Source organism: Protopterus annectens, chromosome 7.part0, assembly GCF_019279795.1.
Source record: "Protopterus annectens isolate FY-2018-M chromosome 7.part0, PAN1.0, whole genome shotgun sequence".
NCBI classification, from domain to species: domain Eukaryota; kingdom Metazoa; phylum Chordata; order Ceratodontiformes; family Protopteridae; genus Protopterus; species Protopterus annectens.
The window spans coordinates 501,048,676-501,072,604 of NC_056739.1; positions in this window are offsets into that span (position 1 = coordinate 501,048,676).

Genomic DNA, 23,929 nt, shown 5'->3' on the forward strand with positions numbered 1-23,929 from the left:
GGCTGTTGGAAAGTGTTTGAATCACCACCAGTCTAACATGTGAACAAAGCCTAGAAGTACCAACCTGAACTGTGAAGTTGCAGGATGTGTGAGAGTGACAGAAAGGGTCATGTATGAATAAATAAAGTAGTAATAACCCCTGAATATATTAGCCCCAGTGTGTTTCTACAGAACTAAATGCATGTGGGAAGTACAACTTAATATCCCAAACTGATTTCAGTGTGTCAGAATCTGGAATGTCTAGGCCAAATTCTGTATATGGTGATCACAGTAAACAATTTGCAGATAGAATGAATGATTATCTGACAGACTAAACAGCCATAGTTGTCCCCTGTCCTGTCATCAAAGTGTAGCAGGATGATGTATCTGATCAGATTCAAAATAAGTAGGATAGTGATGTATTTGTAACAGGTGTAGCATGACAGTCAAATAAAAATTATTTTGAAACATCAGCCTCAACTTAATTGTGTACCTATTACAAATGTAAATCAATGTGTAACATATGAATGTGTCATCACTTTCTATCTCCACCCAACCCTATAACTCCATATAACAACACCCACTAAATAATGGTATGTGAACATTTCATTAATCAGGACATTTGTCCGTTTCAAAAATATATGCATGTCTGTTCGTGCATGTGCCCTGTTCATACCTGCAAATTTGATGGCCTGTTGCCATTAATCAACCCTGCATGTTGTTTGACTGTGTATTTCTGTTCAAATAATGCATGTGATATTGATATGCCCCTTGTTCAATTGTGTTAATATCTGGGTGTTTGTTTGATGGGAATACCAATGCATGCTGTTACAACTAATCTGAATGGAATAAAATGCCACTAACCCAAACTAACATAACTACTCACAAACCTAGAACGCTTGGGAAGGCAGGTCCCAGCGGACCCACCTCTCCCACCTCAGCTGGCGACTGCACCTGGCACTAGTGCCCAGGCCGGACTCCCCTCCGGTGGCCCTGTGCCACCTTCCGGTGGAAGCGCTGCAGGGGATGGGGCCAGTCCCCCCTCTGCAAGTGTGGCCGGAGGGGTTCGTCCACTCACCCTCCAAGGTGTCCGGTCTGTGGTGCGAAGGGAGATCCAAGACTCTGTTCTTGGGCCCCTACGCCAGCTCGAGGCTCGTGTGGCACAGCTAACTGCCCGGCCATTGCCCCGCCTACACAGCCCCCAGCACAGCCCCGTCCTGGGCTGTGAAGGAAGAGTGGCATTTGCCTATGGGTGGGGATATCAGTTCCACCGTTGCCATCTGTGGGCTCATGCATCTCGGATATCTCAACCTCCGTCCCGTCAATTGTGTAACCCCCCCCCCACGTGTGTCTTATACCGCCCTGTATGCGTCTTGTCTGTCTTGTCTGTTAACCTACCCAACCTACCTCCCCAGCTATACCGACTTCCTTCACCTGATATACCACTCTCACCTGAAAAAAAAAAAAAGGTCACTCTGTACCCACAAAAAAATTACGCCCCATACATAGCTGTCCATGTCGCACATGTCTGCTTGACATTGAAACAGTTAATTACAATTGGCTCTACAACAAATATTAATGTTGTCCTGACACCTCTCTCAGGGGTGAAAGGTTTCCAATGTCTCACCAAAATACATGGAAATGCACAGCTGTTGCTGCCAAAGACATGGGCATCTATGAGCCTTACCTACATCCCTCCTGCAAATCCCACGCTTGTTTCCCTACTGTCTTACCCTCTTTGTGACCCCTTTTTCACCACTTTCCTGTCACCCCTTTTTCTTTTCTTTCAAAGAAATTAGCTGGTGTGCTTGTGTTAGTGGAGCTCCCGCCAGTGCATGCGTGAGCTCAGCAAGCAGCGCAGACCTGGTTTTAAGTGCTTAAAAGTGCCTTTATGGCACTTTGATTGACAGGTCCTGTACTCAGTTTGAAAGCTTGCAAATAAAAATAAATTCCGACTGTCAGTCTCGAACCCAGGTAACATTAGTCTGTATGACCTACCACTAAGCCATGCCTGCCTTACAAGAACACAGTGCTAAAATAAATATAACATGTAATAGTAGGAATCAGTATAAAAGCAATATAGGAGATGTACTATCCGAAGCATGTCAGGCAGAGTTTTAATGGCCAAATTACTGGATTCCCATACTAGTTCAGTGTTAACAAAAACAGCACTGCTACTTGTTAGCTTGTACATAATAAAGTAAGGTAATGTACATATATGAAGGTACGTATATCTACACATACATATATATAAATATATATTAATACATATGAAATATAGTTGTAGGTGTCAGTATCCATACACACTCACTACAGGAAACAGTGAAGATAAATGCAGCAACCAGAATCTGCAACACAGCCTGGCTCCTTTGAGACTTACTAACCCCTTTAACTGCTTAAAGGTGCCTCCAGCACTTTGATTGATAGGCCCTATACTCAAGTCAAAAGCAGAATATAAGCATACTAGTAGGCCCTACCACAAGACCATTGTAACACTAGTCTGTATGACCTACCACTAAGCCATGACTCTCATACAGGAATATAGTGCTAAATAAGTGGAACATGTAATAGTAGGAATGAAGATAAAGGCAATATAGTATGTCTACTACCCAAAGCATGTCAGGCAGACTTTTATAGTCCCAATTACTGGATTCCCATACTAGTGTAGTGTTAACAGAAACAGCCCTGCTAATTGTTAGCTTGTACCCAATAATGTCAGCTAATGTACATATATGAAAGTATGTATATGTACACAGATATATATATATTTATATAGCAATACATATGACATATAGTTGTAGGTGTCAGTATGCATACACACTCACTACAGGGAACAGGCAAGAGAAATGCAGCAACCTGAATCTACAACACAGCATGAAGCATGGGAGATGTACTAACCTTCACACTCACAGAACACTGTCAACAGCATACCAGCATGGTCCACGCCTACAATCTGAAAGGGCAACGCCTATCTCACATACCCTTTTATAGCAGTGTCCTGAAATCACAGTGAGACATGCAATCAGTACACACCTGGCTGCATGCAAGTAGCAAATGCTGCCTTACAATTGGTGCAGAGGCCATCACATGGACCTATGCAGATACCTACAAAAGCATTGAGTACCCACACTACACTCATGCAATACATTCATTGCACAAAACCTACAGAGAAAGAGAGAGAGAGACAGAGAGAGAAATCAAACAAATATAAGGACAGCCAGCAGCAAAAGCAGCAGCAAGCAGCAAGCAGCAAACAGCAAGCAGCAGGCAGCAAGCAGCAAGCAGCAAGGAGCAAGCAGCAACAAGCACCACTGGCACAGCAACAGCTGCCACAAACACAGGTAATGCAAAGTAGCAGGTTAATCCTGTGTATACTGTGACACCTCCAAATGTATCATAGTTCACTGTCTATAGGTATGTCCATGAGATAGGTTGTGTGTACATAGTCCTGAAATATAAACATATGTAATATTGCTGTACATGTTGCCCATACGTAACACTTCCATAGCTTAGAACACAAGGCCAGTTGTGCATATGATGCAGTAGTTCCCAGGGTCAGTAGAGGTTCCTCCTCATTGGTGTGGGACCACTGTGTATGTATGGCACTGTTCAGGTACATATCCCGTAGTATGGCCAGGGATTAATATCAGTCTGTCATGTGGTGCTATGTCCTCCAGGGGTGAATGTAGCACACATCCAGGGATACCATTTCGTAACAGTGATGCTATGTGTTCTGCAATGATGAGGGTGGCTCTCACCTGGACATGTGAGAGGATAGGGAGGTGACAGTCATCTGGGATAACTAATACCACATGTGTAGGAGAATGGGGGGGGTACCTGCACCTAAACTGTCTGCAACAATGTTGTCAATATCTGTGCATCTGGTGAATGTGAAGCATCTTAACACTGCTGACCACAGATGCCTTGCTGTCATGTGAATCTGCCCTGTGCTGCAGTAGCCTCCTACTATTGTTATACAATATGCCTGTATCTGTAGTCCACTGGACAGGATTAATAAGTGGTGTGCAGTTGTTCTGGGTTAGATATGTGTGTGCACAGTACATGCAGTATGTGGGATGTCTGTGGTGAGCATATGCAAAGGTGCTGGCGGTGTGTGTTGTGGCTTCCACTGGCCCAATGGGCTGCATGGATAGCATCACTGTCATAACTAGTGAATAACTGTGTAATTACATGCATACATAGCAAGGTAGTGTACTGTGCTTGTGGTGTTGTTCGGATATGTAAATCCAGGCTGAGTAATGTGTGTCCACATCACAGGGTTGGATGGCAACACACATCCAGTATGTAGGGATGAACACCCAGAATGTGTCAGACGTGTCGCCTGTGCAGAAGTATCTGGCCATTACCTGTGCATCCCCCACAACACACACACATGCAACATATGGCAGAAGTACTATAGCAGTACACACATGTTCATAGGTTCATACTAGGCTATTTGCCCTAGGGCATTGGTAAGCCTAGTAGAATGTGTTTGTCTTTCGCCACCCAATTACAAGTTATGCTGCTATGCCCTTGTCCGACATTAGTATACTGTGCCTCTGTCTAACAGTGACATAGAAGTGATACCTGGGGTACAACTATGATCTCCATCCACTCATCCAGATTCCTATGGAAGAGAGTCAATGAGGGACTCTGCCTAACCAGTAGTGTGAGCTCATGACAGAGTGAAGGGAGCCTCTCGGTTAGGAATATGCCCCTCCAGCATGTCCATGTATGTAAACCTCATCGGTTGAAAGATGTAATGTGCATCAGGTACTGTAGTACCCTGATTGCCACATCAAACATGTTTCCCATATGGAAATGCACACACAGACACATCCCACATCCACACACTTGCCACATTCAGGCTTCAGAGCACTATCTAGGTATATTCGGGTACATGTGCGTGTTACAGTAGCATGTAACACTATACTGAGTACTGGCAGTTGTCTGTTGTCATGTTGTCTGTATAGAATAAAAGAATTGTTTGATTATCCTACTCTGTTTTGTGGACATTACTTGAAGAAGTGTTACCTTACATGTGTTATTGGTACCACCACCTTCTCTTTTGTAGTTTTGTTTGTATAGGGTGCTATCAACATCACTGCTTGTTAAGGGTAATGACCACCCTGCAGTGCATAGCCCCATGTGGCAAAAGCCACATCCCACCCCATCATTGTGCACACACACTAACCCCACCAACAGTAAAACACATACTTTCCATTTGCAAGATTCAAACCCATACCTAACTGTGTTATGACAGTAGAAACAGACACATTAGCAGAGTGTGCTATTTGCAGTAGCTGGAGAAATCCTTACTAATGCTGTACTTAGAGGGTGCTGACATCATCTGTGTGTAGGAGGAGGGATGTGCACCCTGTAGTGTGTTCTCCCAGTTGGCAAAAGGCAGTTAACCCTCCCAGCATAGTGCACACACATAAACCCCACTCATACTAACACACATACATTCCCTTTGTAGGATTCAAACCACTACCGAACTACGTTATGACACTGGAGAAAGATGCATTAGCAGAGCTCGCTACGCGAATTACTGGAGGACTTTACTACAGGTAATATAGTGATACAGTCCTGACATCATCAGTGTTTCAAAAGGGGGATCTGCATCCTGTACTGTACTGTCACAGTTGCTAATAGGGACATTTCCAACACACACATCGATGTGTTTGAGGTTTGCATATGTGGGGGATCCAGTACTCCAGTGTGATTAGTATATGGTCTGATTGCAACAATGAGGGATATACTCCCAGTGGTGAGCAGTTTGTACTCATGGTTGTGATGATCAGGTCTAGTATATCTGCCCCTCTTGTGGGAAGGTTGGTTACCTGTTCCATAGCCAAAGAATGTCTGATCTATGGGAACCCTAGAGCTTGGGTATTGTGGCCTGTGTAATGTTCACAGTCTATGTTTGGGTAGCTGACATCACCCAGTATGATGGTGTTTGCAGAGTAATCTAAACTGTCCTGTGTCAGCATGAAGGCTGTGTGGGAGTCCTGAGTTTGAGAGGGTGCTGTAAGAGCTCCTCTGTGTCTCTTTCCATGTGGTCCAGGGAGGTACGTCTCAGGTTGTTTGCACCAGCATGGACAATGTCTGCCTCATAGCTGTACTTGCTGTGGAGTGACCTGTGTGCCTGTGTTATGTGGCACATGCTATCACCCGACAAGTAGCTAACTGTGACCCTCACCTTGCTCTGTCTGGAGGGCGGCACGTCTGTCAACAGCTCATGTCAAGCAAGTTCACACCCCTCATAAATGATGTGGAAACCTTCAAAGGCCCAAGGCCTGTTGAAAATATGGACCAGACTGCAGATAGCTGTATAAAGGCATTCTATGGACACATTCAGGAATGCATGGATCATGAAGCCACATATGAAAGCATGACCCAATTCTCCAAAGGCAGATGTCCTGGGTGCCAGAAACCAGCCATAAACACACTATACAATAGAAGGATGACGCCACTACATGATACAACAACCTCCCAAAATGTGAAGGCACCACTGATGAGTATTGGAAGACAACTACAGGCACCCAATTGATTGTCTAAGGCCATCTTTGAGAGAGGGTTCCACAAGCCACTGAGGATAATCACAAGGCTGCCTGTAGTTATGTTAGTAACCTGGGTGGTACTACCCAGATATGCTCAGAGGTAATCCAAGATGTCACACAAAATACAAAACACACAGACATTGCCATCATCCTAGTGGACAGGTTCAATGCTGCCTTCTCCCCCCACCACACCAAAAGGGCAAATATGTCTCGTGGCACAGTGCTGCCCCCCCTGACATCACAGATGCTCAGGTAAGAGATGCCCTTCCCAAAGCAATAAACACTGCATCAATGGGACCAGACAGTGTCCCAGGCTGTGTCCTACATGAACCACAAGAAGAGCTACACCCAGACATAACACCACTGTTCAATCCCAGCCTTAATACACGATATGTTGCCAGAGAGTGGCATACAGCAACAGTGGTCCCTCAACATTCAGGTGGTGCCTTCATGGATCCTGGACACTACTCGACCCATATGTCTGACTAGCTTTGTCTGCAAAGCTATAGCAAGGATCATCATGAACCTCATATCTAGATATTGTGGACCTACAGGCATGTCACCATACACAGTTTGGCTTTGTCAATGGCAAATCCTGCCTCTCCAACCTGTTTGATTTCTTTGAAACAGTCACCAAGGCCACTGTCAAGGGGAAGGAGGTCTACACAGCCTACCTGAACCTTGCATAAGCCTTGGATACAATACCCCAGTTGTGCATTCTAGGGAAGCTCACCAGTGTACATATTAACCCCTATGTCACTATGGGTATTGCACAGTGGCTCAAGGGCAGAACACACATGGTAGAATTGCTGGAGCCATGTCAGCCTCCAACCTGGTACAAGTGGTGTCCCACAAGGCACAGCCATGGGAGCTGTCATGTTCATTATATATTTATCATAGGTACAGGCCAACATGGAAGTACTGTGGCTCAGCAAGCCACAGGTGACTGCAAACCGGACACCATAATCAACTCACCAGCTAACACACGCACCCTCCAAAAGGGACTCTTGCAAACACGACTTGTGCCACAGCCATGGCCTCAACGTGAATGACAGAAAGCGTATAGTCATCCCCTTTGTCAAACACAAAGTGACCACAACGTACCACATATGTGTTAATCCATTAAGTGCAGACGAAGGAATTATGGACCTTGGGGTACACAGGTTGATAGCATTCTACCATTTGACAACAACATGGACAAAGTGGTTAGGTAAGCATGTTATATGGGCCACATCATCATGGGAGCCACATGTAGATCAGGGGAGGACATTGTGCCCCTTTACTCATCCCTCATCATGCCCATAATTGACTATGATGAACCTGTCGGCATGCACCTTACCAGACACCTGCAGCAACTGGAGATACCACATATGTACCTCGACAAGGGGATCAAAGGGCTCAAACAGATGCCACATACTGACTGGTTAAAGTAACAGCAGCTCTACTCAGTGACATACTGCCTCTTCATAGGCAATCTGTGCCTGACATAGAAGGCCAGGTCATACCCTCACTTAATGGCCATGCTGCATCTCAGAATATCCAGATCCCACCAGGATACACGCTGGAAATACTTGAACCTCAGGAGTGATATACATAGGACATGCTGGAGGGCACATTCACAACTCAGAGGCTCCCTTCATTCCTGAATATTATCCCAATAGAGGTTAGGCAGACTGACTCAGTGACTATCTTCAAGAGTGATATTAATGACAGGATGTGACATTGTAGGGTTACCCTGGGTATCACTTATGTGTCACTGTGAGACAGAGGCACAGTATACTAACCTTGGAAAAGGGCATAGCAAGACAGATTCACAATGCATGTTGAAAGGCACACACATTCTGTCTAGGTGGATACATGCCCTGGGCAGACATCCCTGTACGAACCTATGGACCTATGTATCTTTATCACCATTGGCCCTATGTGCTGTTAATCACCAATGTAATCTCAATACTATGGTAGCATGTGCAAAGGTCAGTTGTCAGTCACCTCTATGGTACAGTTGTGGAATATGTGTGTCATGTAGTAATGTCACAGCTGCCACATGTACACAGTCAACCCTATCCCCTACCCATGGATGTACATCACATGTATGAGATGGAAACACATGGCCAAACTGTGGACTAAGCACTCTGAACCCAGTACTGGCATAACCTGTCTGGTGGCATGAAATACTACAGTGACAGCAATACCAATCTGATGTGGACCTACACGGACAGCAATACAAGCATGGAAACACAACAGGTCAGTTGTGAAGCCTAAGGATAGCATCCTGCATGACTGGCAGACATCTCTGCAGCTGGCACACAGGCATACATTAGGCCTGCACACAGCACGCATAACACATAGCACACAAATCCTGTGTGTCAAACAAGCACAGTCTGTACAGCTATACAACACTACTGCGGCAGTTGTGTTAGGTACTTTATTGTCCAGTACAGTGAGACAATGCTCACCAGGCTGGAAAAGGTGTAGGTCACAGTGATATGCTCATGGGGCACTATGGTTCACCACATAACACAAACATACAAGTCAGTCAGATGCATGGACACATATGACTCAGTCATTGTCCATGCCACCACAGCTGATGTGGGATGTCCCTCACTGGGATACATGATAGGGAACACGGAAGGGATCACTGAGCAAGTGACACAGGCTGGTAGACCCCTGACCTTGGTTGGCATCAGACACTCACCAGGGATTCTGACAAATTACTGAATGCTAATGAATTAGTGTAGCTACGGCACCCTAGCTGAATGTTTCTTAGCATGCAGTCACTGCATTGCTATGGAATACTGTCTTACCACTCCCACAACAGGTGAAAACATGCAGCTCCTGTACATCAACAACATGTAGACTATATGCAAACCACCACGGCAGGAACTTCCAAACTGAACGTAACCAAAAAAAAAGAGAGAAAGTCCCAGGAGAATCAACCAGCTAAAACAATTTATTCACATAAAATAACAAATAAACGCTGTTAAAACCATGCGTTTTCGTCTCGTCAAAGACTTCATCAGATTTACCATGTGACTTGGCCATAATCATTTTATACACAAGTAAATTAGTAGAAGAACCAATCATGCTTTCTCCCATTTAAAATAAACTGGTAGAAGATGTAAAAATCATTAAAATTCATTAAGTTTGGTTAACCATTTTCCATCTTCAATAAATAAAATAAAACATTTACTCATAATAAATAACTTTACCTAAATACATCAATTTAATGTTTAAAAATTTAAAAAACGATCCTAATGTACGTATTTATAAATTTATTCAAACATTTAAAATATGATGTAATAAAGTTCATTTAGTGTTGTATATACATAAAGGGATACTGCCATCTAGTGGCTATGTTCATAATGGCATTTATAAAGTTTTTGCAGCTTTTAACTTTAATAATGGTTTAATGGAGATGTATTTATTTAGGTAAAGTTATTTATTATGAGTAAATGTTTTATTTTTTTTTTATTTATTGAAGATGGAAAATGGTTAACCATACTTAATGAATTTTAATGATTTTTACATCTTCTACCAGTTTATTTTAAATGGGAGAAAGCATGATTGGTTCTTCTACTAATTTACTTGTGTATAAAATGATTATGGCCAAGTCACATGGTAAATCTGATGAAGTCTTTGACGAGACGAAGACGCATGGTTTTAACAGCGTTTATTTGTTATTTTGTGTGAATAAATTCTTTTAGCTGGTTGATTCTCCTGAGACTTTCTCTCTTTTTTTTGGTTATGTAGACTATATGCCCCAGACCAGGTGTGCATCCCTCACTACTAGGCTGATAGCATCTACATCTCACACTGTATATACACATCCACATGCTGCACCTGCACAGAAGACCACGGTCATAATGTTACCCTGTGCAAATACCATGTATTCACATGTGGCAGGCATCACACATGGTAACTATTGAAGGTCACAGGTACTGTGTATTTGGTACACACATACATCATGTGTGCATTGCCATAACTGGTTTAATCAATGTCATGCATTATTGTGAGTGACAACCCACACACATGGGCATTCTGTGTGTGCAAAACACACGTGGCATGTCTGTAATCAAAAGCCATACATAATTGTGATATCGTTTAGAAAGGGGTATGTGCATCCTGTAGTGTGTTTTCCCAGTTGCCAAAATGGATATATCAATCATACACACTTAACCACCCCCTTTACACACACTTGCCGGATTCAAACCCCTACTTAACTATGTTATGACATTAGAGACAGATGCATTAGCACAGCGCGCTATTCATATTACTGGGAGATTTCCTTTCCCCTGATATACTTATAGGGTGCTGACATCATCAGAGTTTAGAAAGTGGAATGATCATCCTGTGGTGTGTTTTCCCAGTTGCCAAAAGGGACGTTTCTTTCATACACACACACTTACCCCCCCTTCACACACACTTGCCATCTGCTGGATTCAAGCCACTATCTAACTATGTTATGACACTTGAGACGGACGCATTAGCACAGCACGCTATTCGCATTACTGGGAGATTTTCCTTTCCCCTGATATACTTATAGGGTGCTGACATCATCAGAGTTTAGAAAGTGGAATGATCATCCTGTGGTGTGTTTTCCCAGTTGCCAAAAGGGATGTTTCTTTCATACACACTTACCCTCCTTCACACACACTTGCCACCTGTTGGATTCAAACCCCTACCTAACTATATTATGACACTAGAGACGGATGCATTAATGCAGTGAGCTATTCGCATTACTGGGAGATTTCCTTTCCCCTGATATACTTATAGGGTGCTGACATCATCAGAGTTTAGAAAGTGGAATGAGCATCCTGTGGTGTGTTTTCCCAGTTGCCAAAAGGGATGTTTCTTTCATACACACGTACACCCCTTCACACACACTTGCCACCTGCTGGATTCAAACCCCTACCTAACTATGTTATGACACTTGAGACAGATGCATTAGCAGAGCGCGCTATTCGGATTACTGAGAGAATCCTTTTCTCTGATATACTTGTAGGGTGCTTACATGATCAGTGTCTAGAAAGGGGAATGAGCATCCTCTGGTGTGTTTTCACAGTTGCTAGGAGTAACATTTGGACCAAGTGTGTGAGCATGCCCAGTTCAGCCTTCCCATGGCATGTTGTGTGAAAGATGTCTCATTTATCTAAGTGTGTGAGCATGCCCAGTGTGGGCTTTACATATGTTGAACTCTGCAGCCCATCACATTTGTGGATGAGTGTGACCTTCAAAAAATACCTCCAGTTTATGGTTGTGTGTTCTGTGCCATGTTGTGTAGTTACTGTCCAAATGCTTTTTGTGTGAACAAAACAGGGAGTATACTGTGCCTGCAGGTTTTGCATGGGATACTTTGCACACAATTGTCAACATCCGTTCATACTGACCTAACTCTATAGCACTGTATAGTGTAGTGTTTCAGTACTTTCACTGTGGTGGTCAGTATCCTGGGCTTTAGTCCTATCACCACTTTACATTTCCATAGTGTGCACAACAGCCTGGTTAGGGTCCAGTTGTGCACATCTGCAAAAAAGCGGTGCCTCTACAGACCCTGGTAATTACTGCCCCATAAGCTTAACAAGTCTAGTCTGCAAAGCTATGGAGAGGATCATAATTGAGCTCATAAACAAAGATATGGGGGCATGCAGACATTGTACCCATCCCATTTTGGCTTGGTCAAGGGCAGATCATGCCTTTTGTACTGGGTTGACATCTTCAAAACGGTCACTTAGGCCATTGTTGGGGAAAGGCAGTCCATACAGCCTACCTTGGCCTTGCAAACACTTTCAACACAATACCCCACTCAGGTATTGTGGAAAACCCTAACAACTGAAATGTAAACCCATATGTCACAAGATGGGTTGCAAACTGGCTTAAGGACGGACCCACAGGGTTAGAGTTGCTGGCACTATGTTAGACTCCAGGCTGATCACAGGTGGTGTCACACAGGGCTCAGTCCTTGACCCCATTGTTTGTCATGTACTTCCCAGAAGTACAGGCCAACATGGGAGGACTTTGGATGACAATGTTTGCAGATGACTGCACACTGGGCCATAGTGGACAGTGCATCAGACACGGATATCCTTCAGAAGGGACTCACAGTAACTGATAGCTGGTGCCAGGGCCATGGCCTGAAGTCAAAGTGCACAACATGTGTAGACATACCCTTCAGGAAAAGCAAGGTAACCCCAAGCTACCATATAGGTGGCAATCCTCTAAGCACAGAGGAGGTTATCATGGACCTGGGGACCCAGGTTGACAGTCGCCGTTCTTCTGAGACTCACGTTGCTAAGGTGGCTAGAAAGACCTTCTACATTGCCCACCTGATCAGGATGGGATTCACATCCAGATCTAGTGGGTCATTGTTCCCCTGTACTCTTCACTTATCAGACCGGTGATCGAGTAGAATGCCCTATTCTGGCTGTATGTCACCCAACATCTGCAGCAATTGGAGACACCCTGAATGTCCCCCACCTAAAGGATCAAGGAACCCCAAACAGCTGTCATATGCTACCAGATTGAAGACACTCCCCCTCTATTCACTCACATATCGTCTGCTTAGAGGTGACATGTGCCTGACATGCGAGGCCATGTCCAAACAGGGATTAATGGACATGCTCCACCTCAGAATCAGCAGATCCACCTGAACCACTAGTGCAGGTGACTTACACCTTAGCAGGGATGTACGTTGGACATGTTGGAGGGATGGAGTTATCACCCGGAGACTCCCTATGCTGTGGAATACAATCCCGGTCCATGTGAGGCAGAGCACCTTGCTGGCTGTGTTCAAGAGGTATCTTGACCTGTGGATGGAAGGTCATACATTTAACCCAGGGATCATCACTGTGTCACTGCTGGAGAGAGGCATGACATAATAATGGGCACAGTACTGTTTCCATATAAGGGGTGGTGTATGCCAATGAACTCTGTGCTAGGCTTATACCTGCCTTAGGGAAGATAGCATAGTATAAACCTATGTACCTATGAACCTATCTGACCATGTTGCATTATGTTCAGATGTGAACTACTTACAACAGCCTCATCCAACATCAGTTGTGTATTCCACAACATGGGTGTACATTGGCAAACACTACCGATGTGCCCTAGGCCATTTCTAATGCTAGTTGGAGAGTGTGTTTGTCCATCAGCACATTGTAAGTGTAGTTTGCCATGACATATGTCTTGTTTAGTATACTGTGCCTCTGTCTACCTGTGACATAACATTGATACCCAGGGTAAACCTCCCATCTCCCATCCACTCGTTAGGATTCCTGTTGAGGGGGCTCAACGAGTGTCTCTACGGACAACCTGTACTGGTAGTTTACTCATGCATGGGGGTGGCTTCTGTGTTTTGGATAATGCAGTACAGCCTGTCCTAAATATGTCAGTGCTGGGGTTCAGGTCCCTCATGTGCATAGCTCCCTGCCATTCAGATTGTACATGGTGCAGCATGTGCATTGATTCCAGCTTGGACATGGCTTTCTACATCAGGCACAGCTTGCATCTGGGTGGACAGCATGGCAGTGTGTGGAGCTGCACTCTGTTTAATCAGGCTACACATTACATGTGTTCCAGCTCTGTCATACTCCTGGTGAGGTACTGTTTTGGACTTTACAGGTGCTGGATGTGTCTGCATGAGGTACACCCCACAGGGGCTTTTGTGGTCATTTCTAATGCCGATGAAAGATAACTGCAGAACCACAATGACCTCCCCTTAGCTAGATGTCAGACAGCATGGACCATGCAATCACAAATAAAAACAGGACCCTCTCCACAAAGGGAAAGTGTCCTGTCTGGTGGATCCCAGCCATAAACAAACTGTATGACAGATGAGGGTTACTAATGCAAGACAGAGCTACATCTCCAAAAGGGAAGACAGCTGTGATCAGCACTAGTAGAAAGCTACATTATCTCATAAAGACATGCAAGGTCAACCTGGGGACATAAATCACCAAAGATAATGAAGGTAACCACACTGCTTTCTTCAGTTATGTCAGACACCTGGTTGTGAACCCTCAGATATGCTCAGAGTTGGTACACAACAACATATATTTCAGTGACCTGACAGATATTGGCAACATTCCGGCGGACAGCTTCAGTGCAATTTACCCCCTCCCTCACCCCCAAAAGAAGATAGTTATCACTGCTGTATGTAACCTCACTGTCATCTTGGATGTCCATGTGAGAGCCACACTCAGCAAAGACAAGTACACAGCATCCATGGGACCTGCTGGTATCTGCGGTTGCATGCTATGTGAACTCCAGAAGGGGCTGGACCCGTATATACAACTGCTATTTAACCTTAGTCTTGCTACAGGATATGTACCTGAACACTGGCATACGGCAACAGTGGTCCCACTCCACAAAGGAGATGCCTCCACAGACCATGGCAACTACCACCACACAAGCTTAACCTAACCAGCCTTGTCTGCTAAGATATGGGAAGAGTCATTATGGAGCTCTTACACAGACACATTACTGACCTACGGACCCTTGTTCCCACCTAGTTCAGCTTTGTACAGGGCAGATCCTGCCTTTAGCACCTAGTTGACTACTATGAAACTGTCAGTAGGGCCATCGATGAGGGCTACACAGTCCACACAGCCCACCTGCACTTGGCTAAGGCCTGTGACACAATACCACACTCAGGCATCATAGCCAAGCTCAACAGCTGACATATAACAGCATATGTCGCAGGATAGGTTGCAAAATGGCTAAGAAACAGAACCCATAAAGTCAACATTGCAGGTGCCTTGTCAGATTCAAAGCCAGTCACAGCTGGTGTCCCACAAGGATGTGTCCTGGGACCCCTCTTAATTGGTATTTACTTTTCAGATGTGAAAGCAAACATAGGGGGGTTGTGGCTGACACAGTTTGCAGATGACTGCAACCTAGGCACCATACATCAGCCAGCACACACATACTACAGAATGCTGTCACAAAGGCGGATAGCTGGTGCCAGACGCATGGCCTGAAACTGAATGCAACTGATGTGTATTCATCCCCTTTGGGGGGAACAAAGTACCCACAGATCAATACATAGACAGCAACCCACTGAGCACAGACAACAAATCAGACACCTGGGGACACATGTAGATAGTGACATCTCTTTTGACACCCCTGTTGCCAAGGTGGTTAGGAAGACTTTCTATCTTGCCCACCTTATCATGGAGGGTTTTCCATCAAGATCATAGGAGGTCATTGTTCCACTATCCTTCTCCCTTATCAGGCCCATGATTGAATACAAAGCCCCATATGGTATGTACCTCGCCCAGCAATTGCAACAGCTGGAGACACCCCAAAAGTACCTACCATGAAGATCAGGGTTCTTCAACACATGTCATATGCTTCCAGAATAGAGGAAATCCAGCTTTGTTCAGTGTCATACCACATACTTACAGGTGACCTATGCCTGACATACAAGACCATGTCCAATCAGGATTTGGTGGACATGCTCCACTGCAAGCAATCCAAATCCACCAGAGCCATGAGAGCTGAGGATTTGAACCTCAGCACATACATGTATAGGAGATGCTGGAGGGACAGAGTCATAACTCAGAGGCATCTCACACTCTAGCAGAGTATCCCAGTTCATGTTTGACAGAGTCCCTCACTGACTCTCTTCAGGAGACATCTGGACAACTGCATATGAGACGGAAGCACAGACTAGACAGAGGCACAGTTATGTTATTCAATTACGTAAGGGGGTCATAATGTGTCACTACTAAGTCAGAGGCACAATATTCAGAATCTATTCTGTACACTTATTACCACTATAAGGGGTGGCAATATCCACATCACTATGGCTAGGCTTATACATGCACTAGGGCAGATAGCCTAGTAGTAGACTATGACACTATGAAACACCGGTGTATGTGTAGGTATTGTCAATCAAACACTATGATGCGGTTTGGGGGGCTTGATATCTCCCTGTATTCCAACATTGTTTTGTCTATTCCTTCTAGCATGTCTAGGGATCAGTTGCTAGTGTCCTCTCCTGCCCAGCTGGTGAACCTGGGAATATTGAGGCAATGTTACAATTGCCTCATGTACACTGACAACCCTCTCCTTCTCCCATAAAACACACATACATGTGAGAGATGCAACTATATAGCCAAAGTGGAGGCTGAGCTCTCTCAACATAGGACTAGCAAGACCAGAGAGAAGGTGAAGGTAACCACACACATCACAAATCCAGTCTCACATGGCACTATCACAACTTAAGATCATACACATAGACACACAGAGACATACTCGGAGGCTCTGATCAGAATTCTACCAAAACAGCAGTGGCCACCACAGCAGACACTCACACAACTGCCTCCACAGGGCGCAGCACATGCAACACATTGACCACAGAGTCAGTGTGCCAAACAGTCACAGCCCTTAAGGCCAAACACAATGCCAGACACACTTGTCATAGGTGACTCCATAGTTAGACACACTGACGTCCCGCTCACCAGATCTGGTACGGAGGAGGTCACAGTAAGCTGCCTATTGGGCACTGGAATCCACCACATAATGCAAGCACTCAGGTCACTCAACTGCAAGTACAAGTCTGACCCAGTCATTATGCATGCTGTTGTGAATGACCTGAGATGTACCTCCCTGGACTACATGGAAAGAGACATAGAGGATCCCTCTGATTATGTAGGCCAGGCAGGTGGTGACCCTGACCTTCAGCAGTATCCTACCTTCACCAAGTATGATGCCACATAAACAGAGACAAGATGATCAGCTGTAATATTTTGCTTAAACTATGGTGTCATTCAAAGGGGGTCCAATGTCTGTCTGCCTGGGATGACATGCTGGACAGGCCACGGTGATTTGCAAGGGATGGCTTGCACCTGTCACCCCTGGGCTTCCGGATTTTGGATGATGCTCTTGCCACCCCCATTGTGCCTTTTTATGCAAGATTCAGATTCTACACCTACCACCCTAGAACACAGTAAAGGAAAGACACTAAGGGTAATGCTGCTCAATGCCAGAGGTCTCAACCTCAAGCTGCACACACTGTATGCCCTTCTCAGTCTGTAGCACATTGATGTCTGTGCTGTGCCTGAAACCTGGTTCACAGCTTCTAACAGCACCCCGGCACTATCGGGTGTTACCTCATATCATGTGTTCCGGCACCAGAATTCGGACAACACCAAGAAGGATGGTGGGTGTCTATATTCATCAAGGACACCCTCACCTCATGGTTGGTGGCAACACACGATGCATCGGAGACCATCCAGGTGCCAGTGACCGTAGGCAAGACTGCTCTGCAGTTTGTAGCATGTTACATTCCACCCTCTCAAACTCAGGTACCTCACACAGCTATCCTGCAAACACTGAAGGGGATAAATGTATCTCCAAACACCATCCTACTGGGTGATTCCAACTATCCACATATAGACTGGGATCACTAATCAAGCCACAACACTGTAACACAAAGGTTCCAAGAGTTCATACACTCAAATGCCATGGAACAACTGGTCACCATCCCCACAAGTGGAGACAACATACTAGAACTCATCATCACGAACATGGGGTCACACTGTTCAACACCAGAAGTATACCCATCATTGGTGAGATCAGATCATGGACTACTCTCAGTGGGAGTCCACATCCCACACACACCCCAGATTGTTTACTTGAAGACCTTCTCAAATGCCGACTTCACATTTCTAAGGACTGGTGTGGTCTCTTTCAAGGCCCCCAAGCCAGCGGACACCATTACCCAAGCCGCTGTATCACTTACAAATGCCTTCTACCAGCACCTCCAGGACTGCATGGACCAGGCAATCCCAGACAAAACAAAGACTCTTTGTACCACAGGCAAGCATCCAGTCTGGTGGACCCTAGCCATAAACAAGCTCTACAACACAAGGAAGGAGCTACTACGAGATAGAGCGTAATCCGTAGGAGGGAAGACACCCCTGCTCATTGTGAGTAAGACACTGGGTTCCCCCATACAATCATCCGAGGCAAGTTTTGCGAGTAAACCCACTCAGGACTCAAGGGACAATCATGAGGCCTTTTTTACCTATGTTTGAAACCTGGGAGGGAACTCCCAGATATGCTCAGAATTAGTTCGGAATGATGTAGATATCACTGCACCTACAGACATTGCCAACATACTGGCTGACAGGTTCAGTGCAGATTTCTCCCCCCCCCCTCCCCCCAACTGGAGGAGTATCTACACTAGAGGATTGTAGCCCCCAAACATCTCCAATGCTGGGGTGGGAACTGCTCTATCCAAGGCGGAAAACACTTTATCCATGGGACCAGATGGTGTCCCCAGTTGTGTGCTCCATGAACTCAATGAGTAATTACACCCGCAGTTAGGGCAGCTGTTTAATCTTAGCCTCACCTCAGGATATGTGCCCAAGGAGTGGCATACGGCAATGGTGGACCCACTTCACAAAGGAGGTGCCTCCACCAACCCCGGAAACTACCATCCCATCAGCCTGACAAGCCTGTTCTGCTAAGCTATGGAGAGGATCATAATGGGAATTATAAATGAAGACATAGGGGACCTGCAGACATTGGATCCAATCCACTTTGGCTTTGTCAAGGGAAGATCATGCCTTTTAAACTTGGTTGACTTTTTCAAGACAGTCACCCAGGCCATTGACATGGGCAAGGCAGTCCACACAGCCTACCTTGACCTGGCAAAGGCTTTCGACACAATACCCCACTCAGGTATCATTGAAAACATCACCAGCTTAATTGTGAACCCATACATCACAGCATGGGTTGCAAACTGGCTAAGTGACAGCACACACAGGGTCAAAGTTGCTGGTGCCATGTCACACTCCAGAGCTGTCACAAGTGGTGTCCCACAGGGCTCAGTCCTGGGCCCACATTTGTTCAGCATCTACTTTTCAGAAGTACAAGCAAACACAGGAGGATTATGGCTGACAAAGTTTGAAGATGACTGCAAACTGGGAAGCATAGTTGGAAACCCATCTGACACAGACATCCTTCAGAAGGGTCTCATAGACACGGATAACTGGTGCCAGAGCCATGGCCTTACATTAAACACTAAACAATGCATAGCCATACCCTTCAGGAAGAACAAGGTTACCACTAGTTCCCATCTAGGTGGCAATCCTCTAAGCACAGAGGAGGTTATCAGGGACCTGGGCACCCAGGTTGACAGTAACCTGTTGTTTGACACTCACATTGCCAGGGTAGTTTGGAAGACCTTCTACATTGGCCACCTCATCATGCAGGGATTCACATCTAGATCAGGGGAGGTCATTGTTCCCCTGTACTCACCACTCATCAGACCAATGATTGCATACAATGCCCCATTCAGAATGTATCTGACCCAACACCTGCGGCAATTGGATGGGCCCACAAATTCCTCAACAGGAGGTGAAAGGGTCTCAAACATATTTCTTATGCTGCCCGACTGAAGGAATTCCTGCTGTATTCAGTTGCTTACCGTCTGCTCAGAGGTGACCTGTGCCTGACATACAAGGCTATGTACATCCCAGAATTAATGAACATGCTTCACCTCAAGACCTCTACATCCATCAGGACTACAAGGGCAGGAGACTTAAACCTCAACACAGATATTAATAGGATGTGCTGGAGGGACAGATTCATCACCCAGAGAGTCCCTATGCTGTGGAACAACATCCTGGTACATGTGAGGCTGAGCACCTCACTGGCTTTGTTCAAGTGAGATCTTGACCAATGGATTGGAGATTGCAGGTATACCCCAGGGATAACCTCAGTATCACTGCTTGACAGAGGCACAGCAAAATAATGGGCATATTATCCATCAAATTGAAGGGGTGGCAGAAGCCACAAAACTCTGGGCTAGGCTTATAAATGCCCTAGGGCAGATAGCCTAGTATGAACCTATGAACCTATGAATATAGGCCTGGGGCAGTTCCTGCTATTAGGACAGTGGTCTGCAGCAAGCTATATAGTAGTAGTCAGTTTTAGCCATTGATTTTTGACCATGGCTATTCCATGTTGCTTCTTGTTGTGGTACAAACATGGGTGTGTGGTTATCCATGCCATTTATTGCTAGTCACCCTCATTTTATCTGGTTCCATGTTTTTGCACATGTACATCACTGTATGAGGTGTGACCTGGTAGTGTCAGGGTGCTGATGTGGGCTTTGACCCTGTTTTCTATTACAGCACTGATATCTACATTCTCTATACTGTGTGTGTTTACACTGCACGCATCTTGATGTTTATACTTCTGGCATTGGGTAGCATTACATCTAGGTTCCTATCCCTTGTGGTACCCATGAGGTGGGTTTGTGTTTTTGTGGTTTATGATTGTTGAGGGTGGATGTTAGTTGGGGTCCTCAGGTGTGCATATGGTACATGATATTACATTACTTAACACATGGCATTCATGCCTCAGGTGGTGCTGCAGGGCCGCCTCTGTCAGATGCACATACTACACTCCCTGAACATGTTTGGAAGTAGGTTGTGTCATGTTAGGCATCCCTGTTACTGTATGAGTGAGTCAGAGTGGGTGTCAGTCCCAGTGTTCCTACTGACCAAGTGTATGTGCTATGCGTTGCCTCTTTGCCAAGGCCAGGGCATACTGGGCACGCCTCCTTCTGCCTACTGGGACAAGGTCAGGTTGTTCCTCCTCCGAGTCACCTCCTGCCTGTGGTGGCCTTGGCAATGGTGGGGGGATGTTTGGCCCAGCCCTGTGCTGGTCCTGCTGCAGCTGTTTCCGCAGGATCATATTATGTAGCATAGCACATATCATGATCATTTGGGTACATGTAGTTGGTGTGTACTGCAAGGCTCCACCAGATGTGTCCAGACACCGGAACCATGACTTGAGCAGCCCAAACACACGCTCTATGACATTACGTGTTTGTGCGTGTGCCTCATTATGGCGTTCCTGTTCAGGTGTGTGTGCATTTCTGATGGGTGTCATCAGCCACGGCTCAAGTGCATAACCTGCATCCCCCACTAGGTGTCCATGTGGGAAGTCCCCATTGGCAAATGATTGGTACAGCTGCGTCAGATGCCAGATATGGGAATCATGGTAGCTCCCAGGGCAGCCAGCACACACATTCATTATTATGCCCTGGGCATCACACACGACCTGGCAGTTGATGGAGGGGTATCCCTTGTGGTTAATGTAGGCTCTACCCCGCTCACCGGCTGGTGCTTTGATGCGTATGTGCGTGCAGTCTATTGCACCCAGCACCTCAGGGTAACCCGCTATTTGCTGGAAGAGACGCATATTGCTGGCCATAACCTCACGGTCATTAGGGACATATATATGATCACCGACATGTGCTGACATGGCATCCAGGAACTGGTGCAGTACTCTGGGGGCTGATGCCTGTGATATCCCCATCATATTACCAGTTGGTCTCTGGAAGGTACCTGTTGCTAGTATTCTTAGGCCAACACATACCTTGGTTTCCACTGGGATGGGTTCCCTCTGTTGGTTCTGTGTGTGAGATGTGGCCTGCACAGCTCAACAATCTGCTGCAGAAGGTCTCTGTCCACTCTGTAGCGCTCTACTATCTCCAGCTCATGTAACCCATGGTAGGTGACCCTGGGCCTGTATACTCTTCTCCTTCTCCTCACTCTGGGTTGTCTGTCAGCATCTGCATTGTCACCACCCTCAGCAATTCGCCTATGCCTGATTATAATAGCTATGGCAGCCCCTAGCATTTCTGCTCTGAGTTCAGTTTTTTTCAGTTTTCAATTCTGATAGCTTAGTTTCTGGCATTATCTCTTGTGAGAAACAGCCTGCACTGCACTTTGTAGTCTTTTAAGTGCTGGGTTGGGCTTCTAGTCTGCTTGTGTAATTGCCTGCTTCTAATTGTTTCCACCAATTAACTCCAGCAGTATCTTCTGGCAGTTTCCATGTATTTTAGTTGTTTCCTGTTTCCTCTCTGTTTCCTGAGGAGGAGCAATGTGCACACCAGCTTAAACACGCTCACAGCCACTTAAACACGCGCACACATACTTACACGGTGTTACACGCGCGCACACATCCTTACACGGTGTGAGCTTGGCTGATTCATGCTAAAACGCGCGCACACTGCCTTACACACGTGCACGCCCATGCAAACCGTTGTAAACGGTTTGCAACATGCTCCCACATGTTGAACCTGCCTTACACGCGCGCACACGCGCGCATGCACGTATTTCAAGAAACTTTGAGTGTAGGGATAGCGTATACCCTCAATTTCTTGACTTTCCTAGTGTTCTGTTGGGACACACCTCCCTCCCTGATGTCTGTCTGTCATCTCTTACCTTACATTGCCCTCCAATCTGGTACATTTATTGCTATCCTTCCCCCCCATGATGTCACCTACCTCTTACTCTGTTCCTCCCCCTTCTCTAACTCTTACACTACTCAGAAAGTGCTCATTACCTATGTGGCAGTGTGATTCAGTATTGTAACCCTCATTTACATAGGATTGCCTAGTAATGACTAGTTACATGTCTTACACGGAGCTTGCGCCCTTGACAAGCACTAAACGGAGGCCATATTGTTTTGGTCTGCAAGTCCCTCCATTGACATTCCATGTAATACATAAATCCCACAATTGTGGGCTTATAAGCTTCGGTTTTCAGTTTTAGGTAGCGCACCCGTTTGCGGGTGCGCTGCAGTTAAACCCAGAAATCCCGTGGAAAAAAAAAGTTATATAACTTATTTTTGCAACACTTTTCATGCCAATGGCCACATATTTGGCCATTGGCATGCTTCATGAAACATATGCACTCTTTATTTGGAGCTGACATACCTCCGTTTTTAATTTTGCAGAAATGTACTCAGTTGTCAGCTGAGTACATTTCTGCAGCTAACACGTCCGTTACATGGACTGGTTTCGGCTTCGTGGATCGCTCAAATACCTCATTTGCATATCTTTAAGCTGCAAATGAGGTATTGAGCATTTCCACGCCCAGTCCGTGTAAGAGACGTGTTAGCTGTCTCTTACACGGAGATTTGGGCTGTTCCTGAATCGGGAGGCTTACACGGAGGCTTACACTACTCTTGAACTCCGTGTAAGCCTTCCTGAATCTGGCCCAATGATATACTGCTAATAGCAGTGGACCCAGTATTGACCTTGAGGTTTTTTTATCACATTGGAAGGATAATGTTTGTTGATATTTTACTCTGCTAAATAGTCTGTTAAAGTAAATCCATATTTTGGAGGTGGTTTAATACGATGTTATGGTTCACAATGTGAAATTACTTCCCGAAAATCTATAAATATTCTTCTCTGTAATTTACTTTTATCAGGACTCATTTAAACTACTGTAGGCATCTCTAAGGTCACATTGGTTATGATTTACAATGCCATACTTGTTTAAATATTTTGGTAGTTAATAATATATGACTTTTTGAAATATTTCAGTACATATTTGACTGTGGAGCAATTGGTTTGT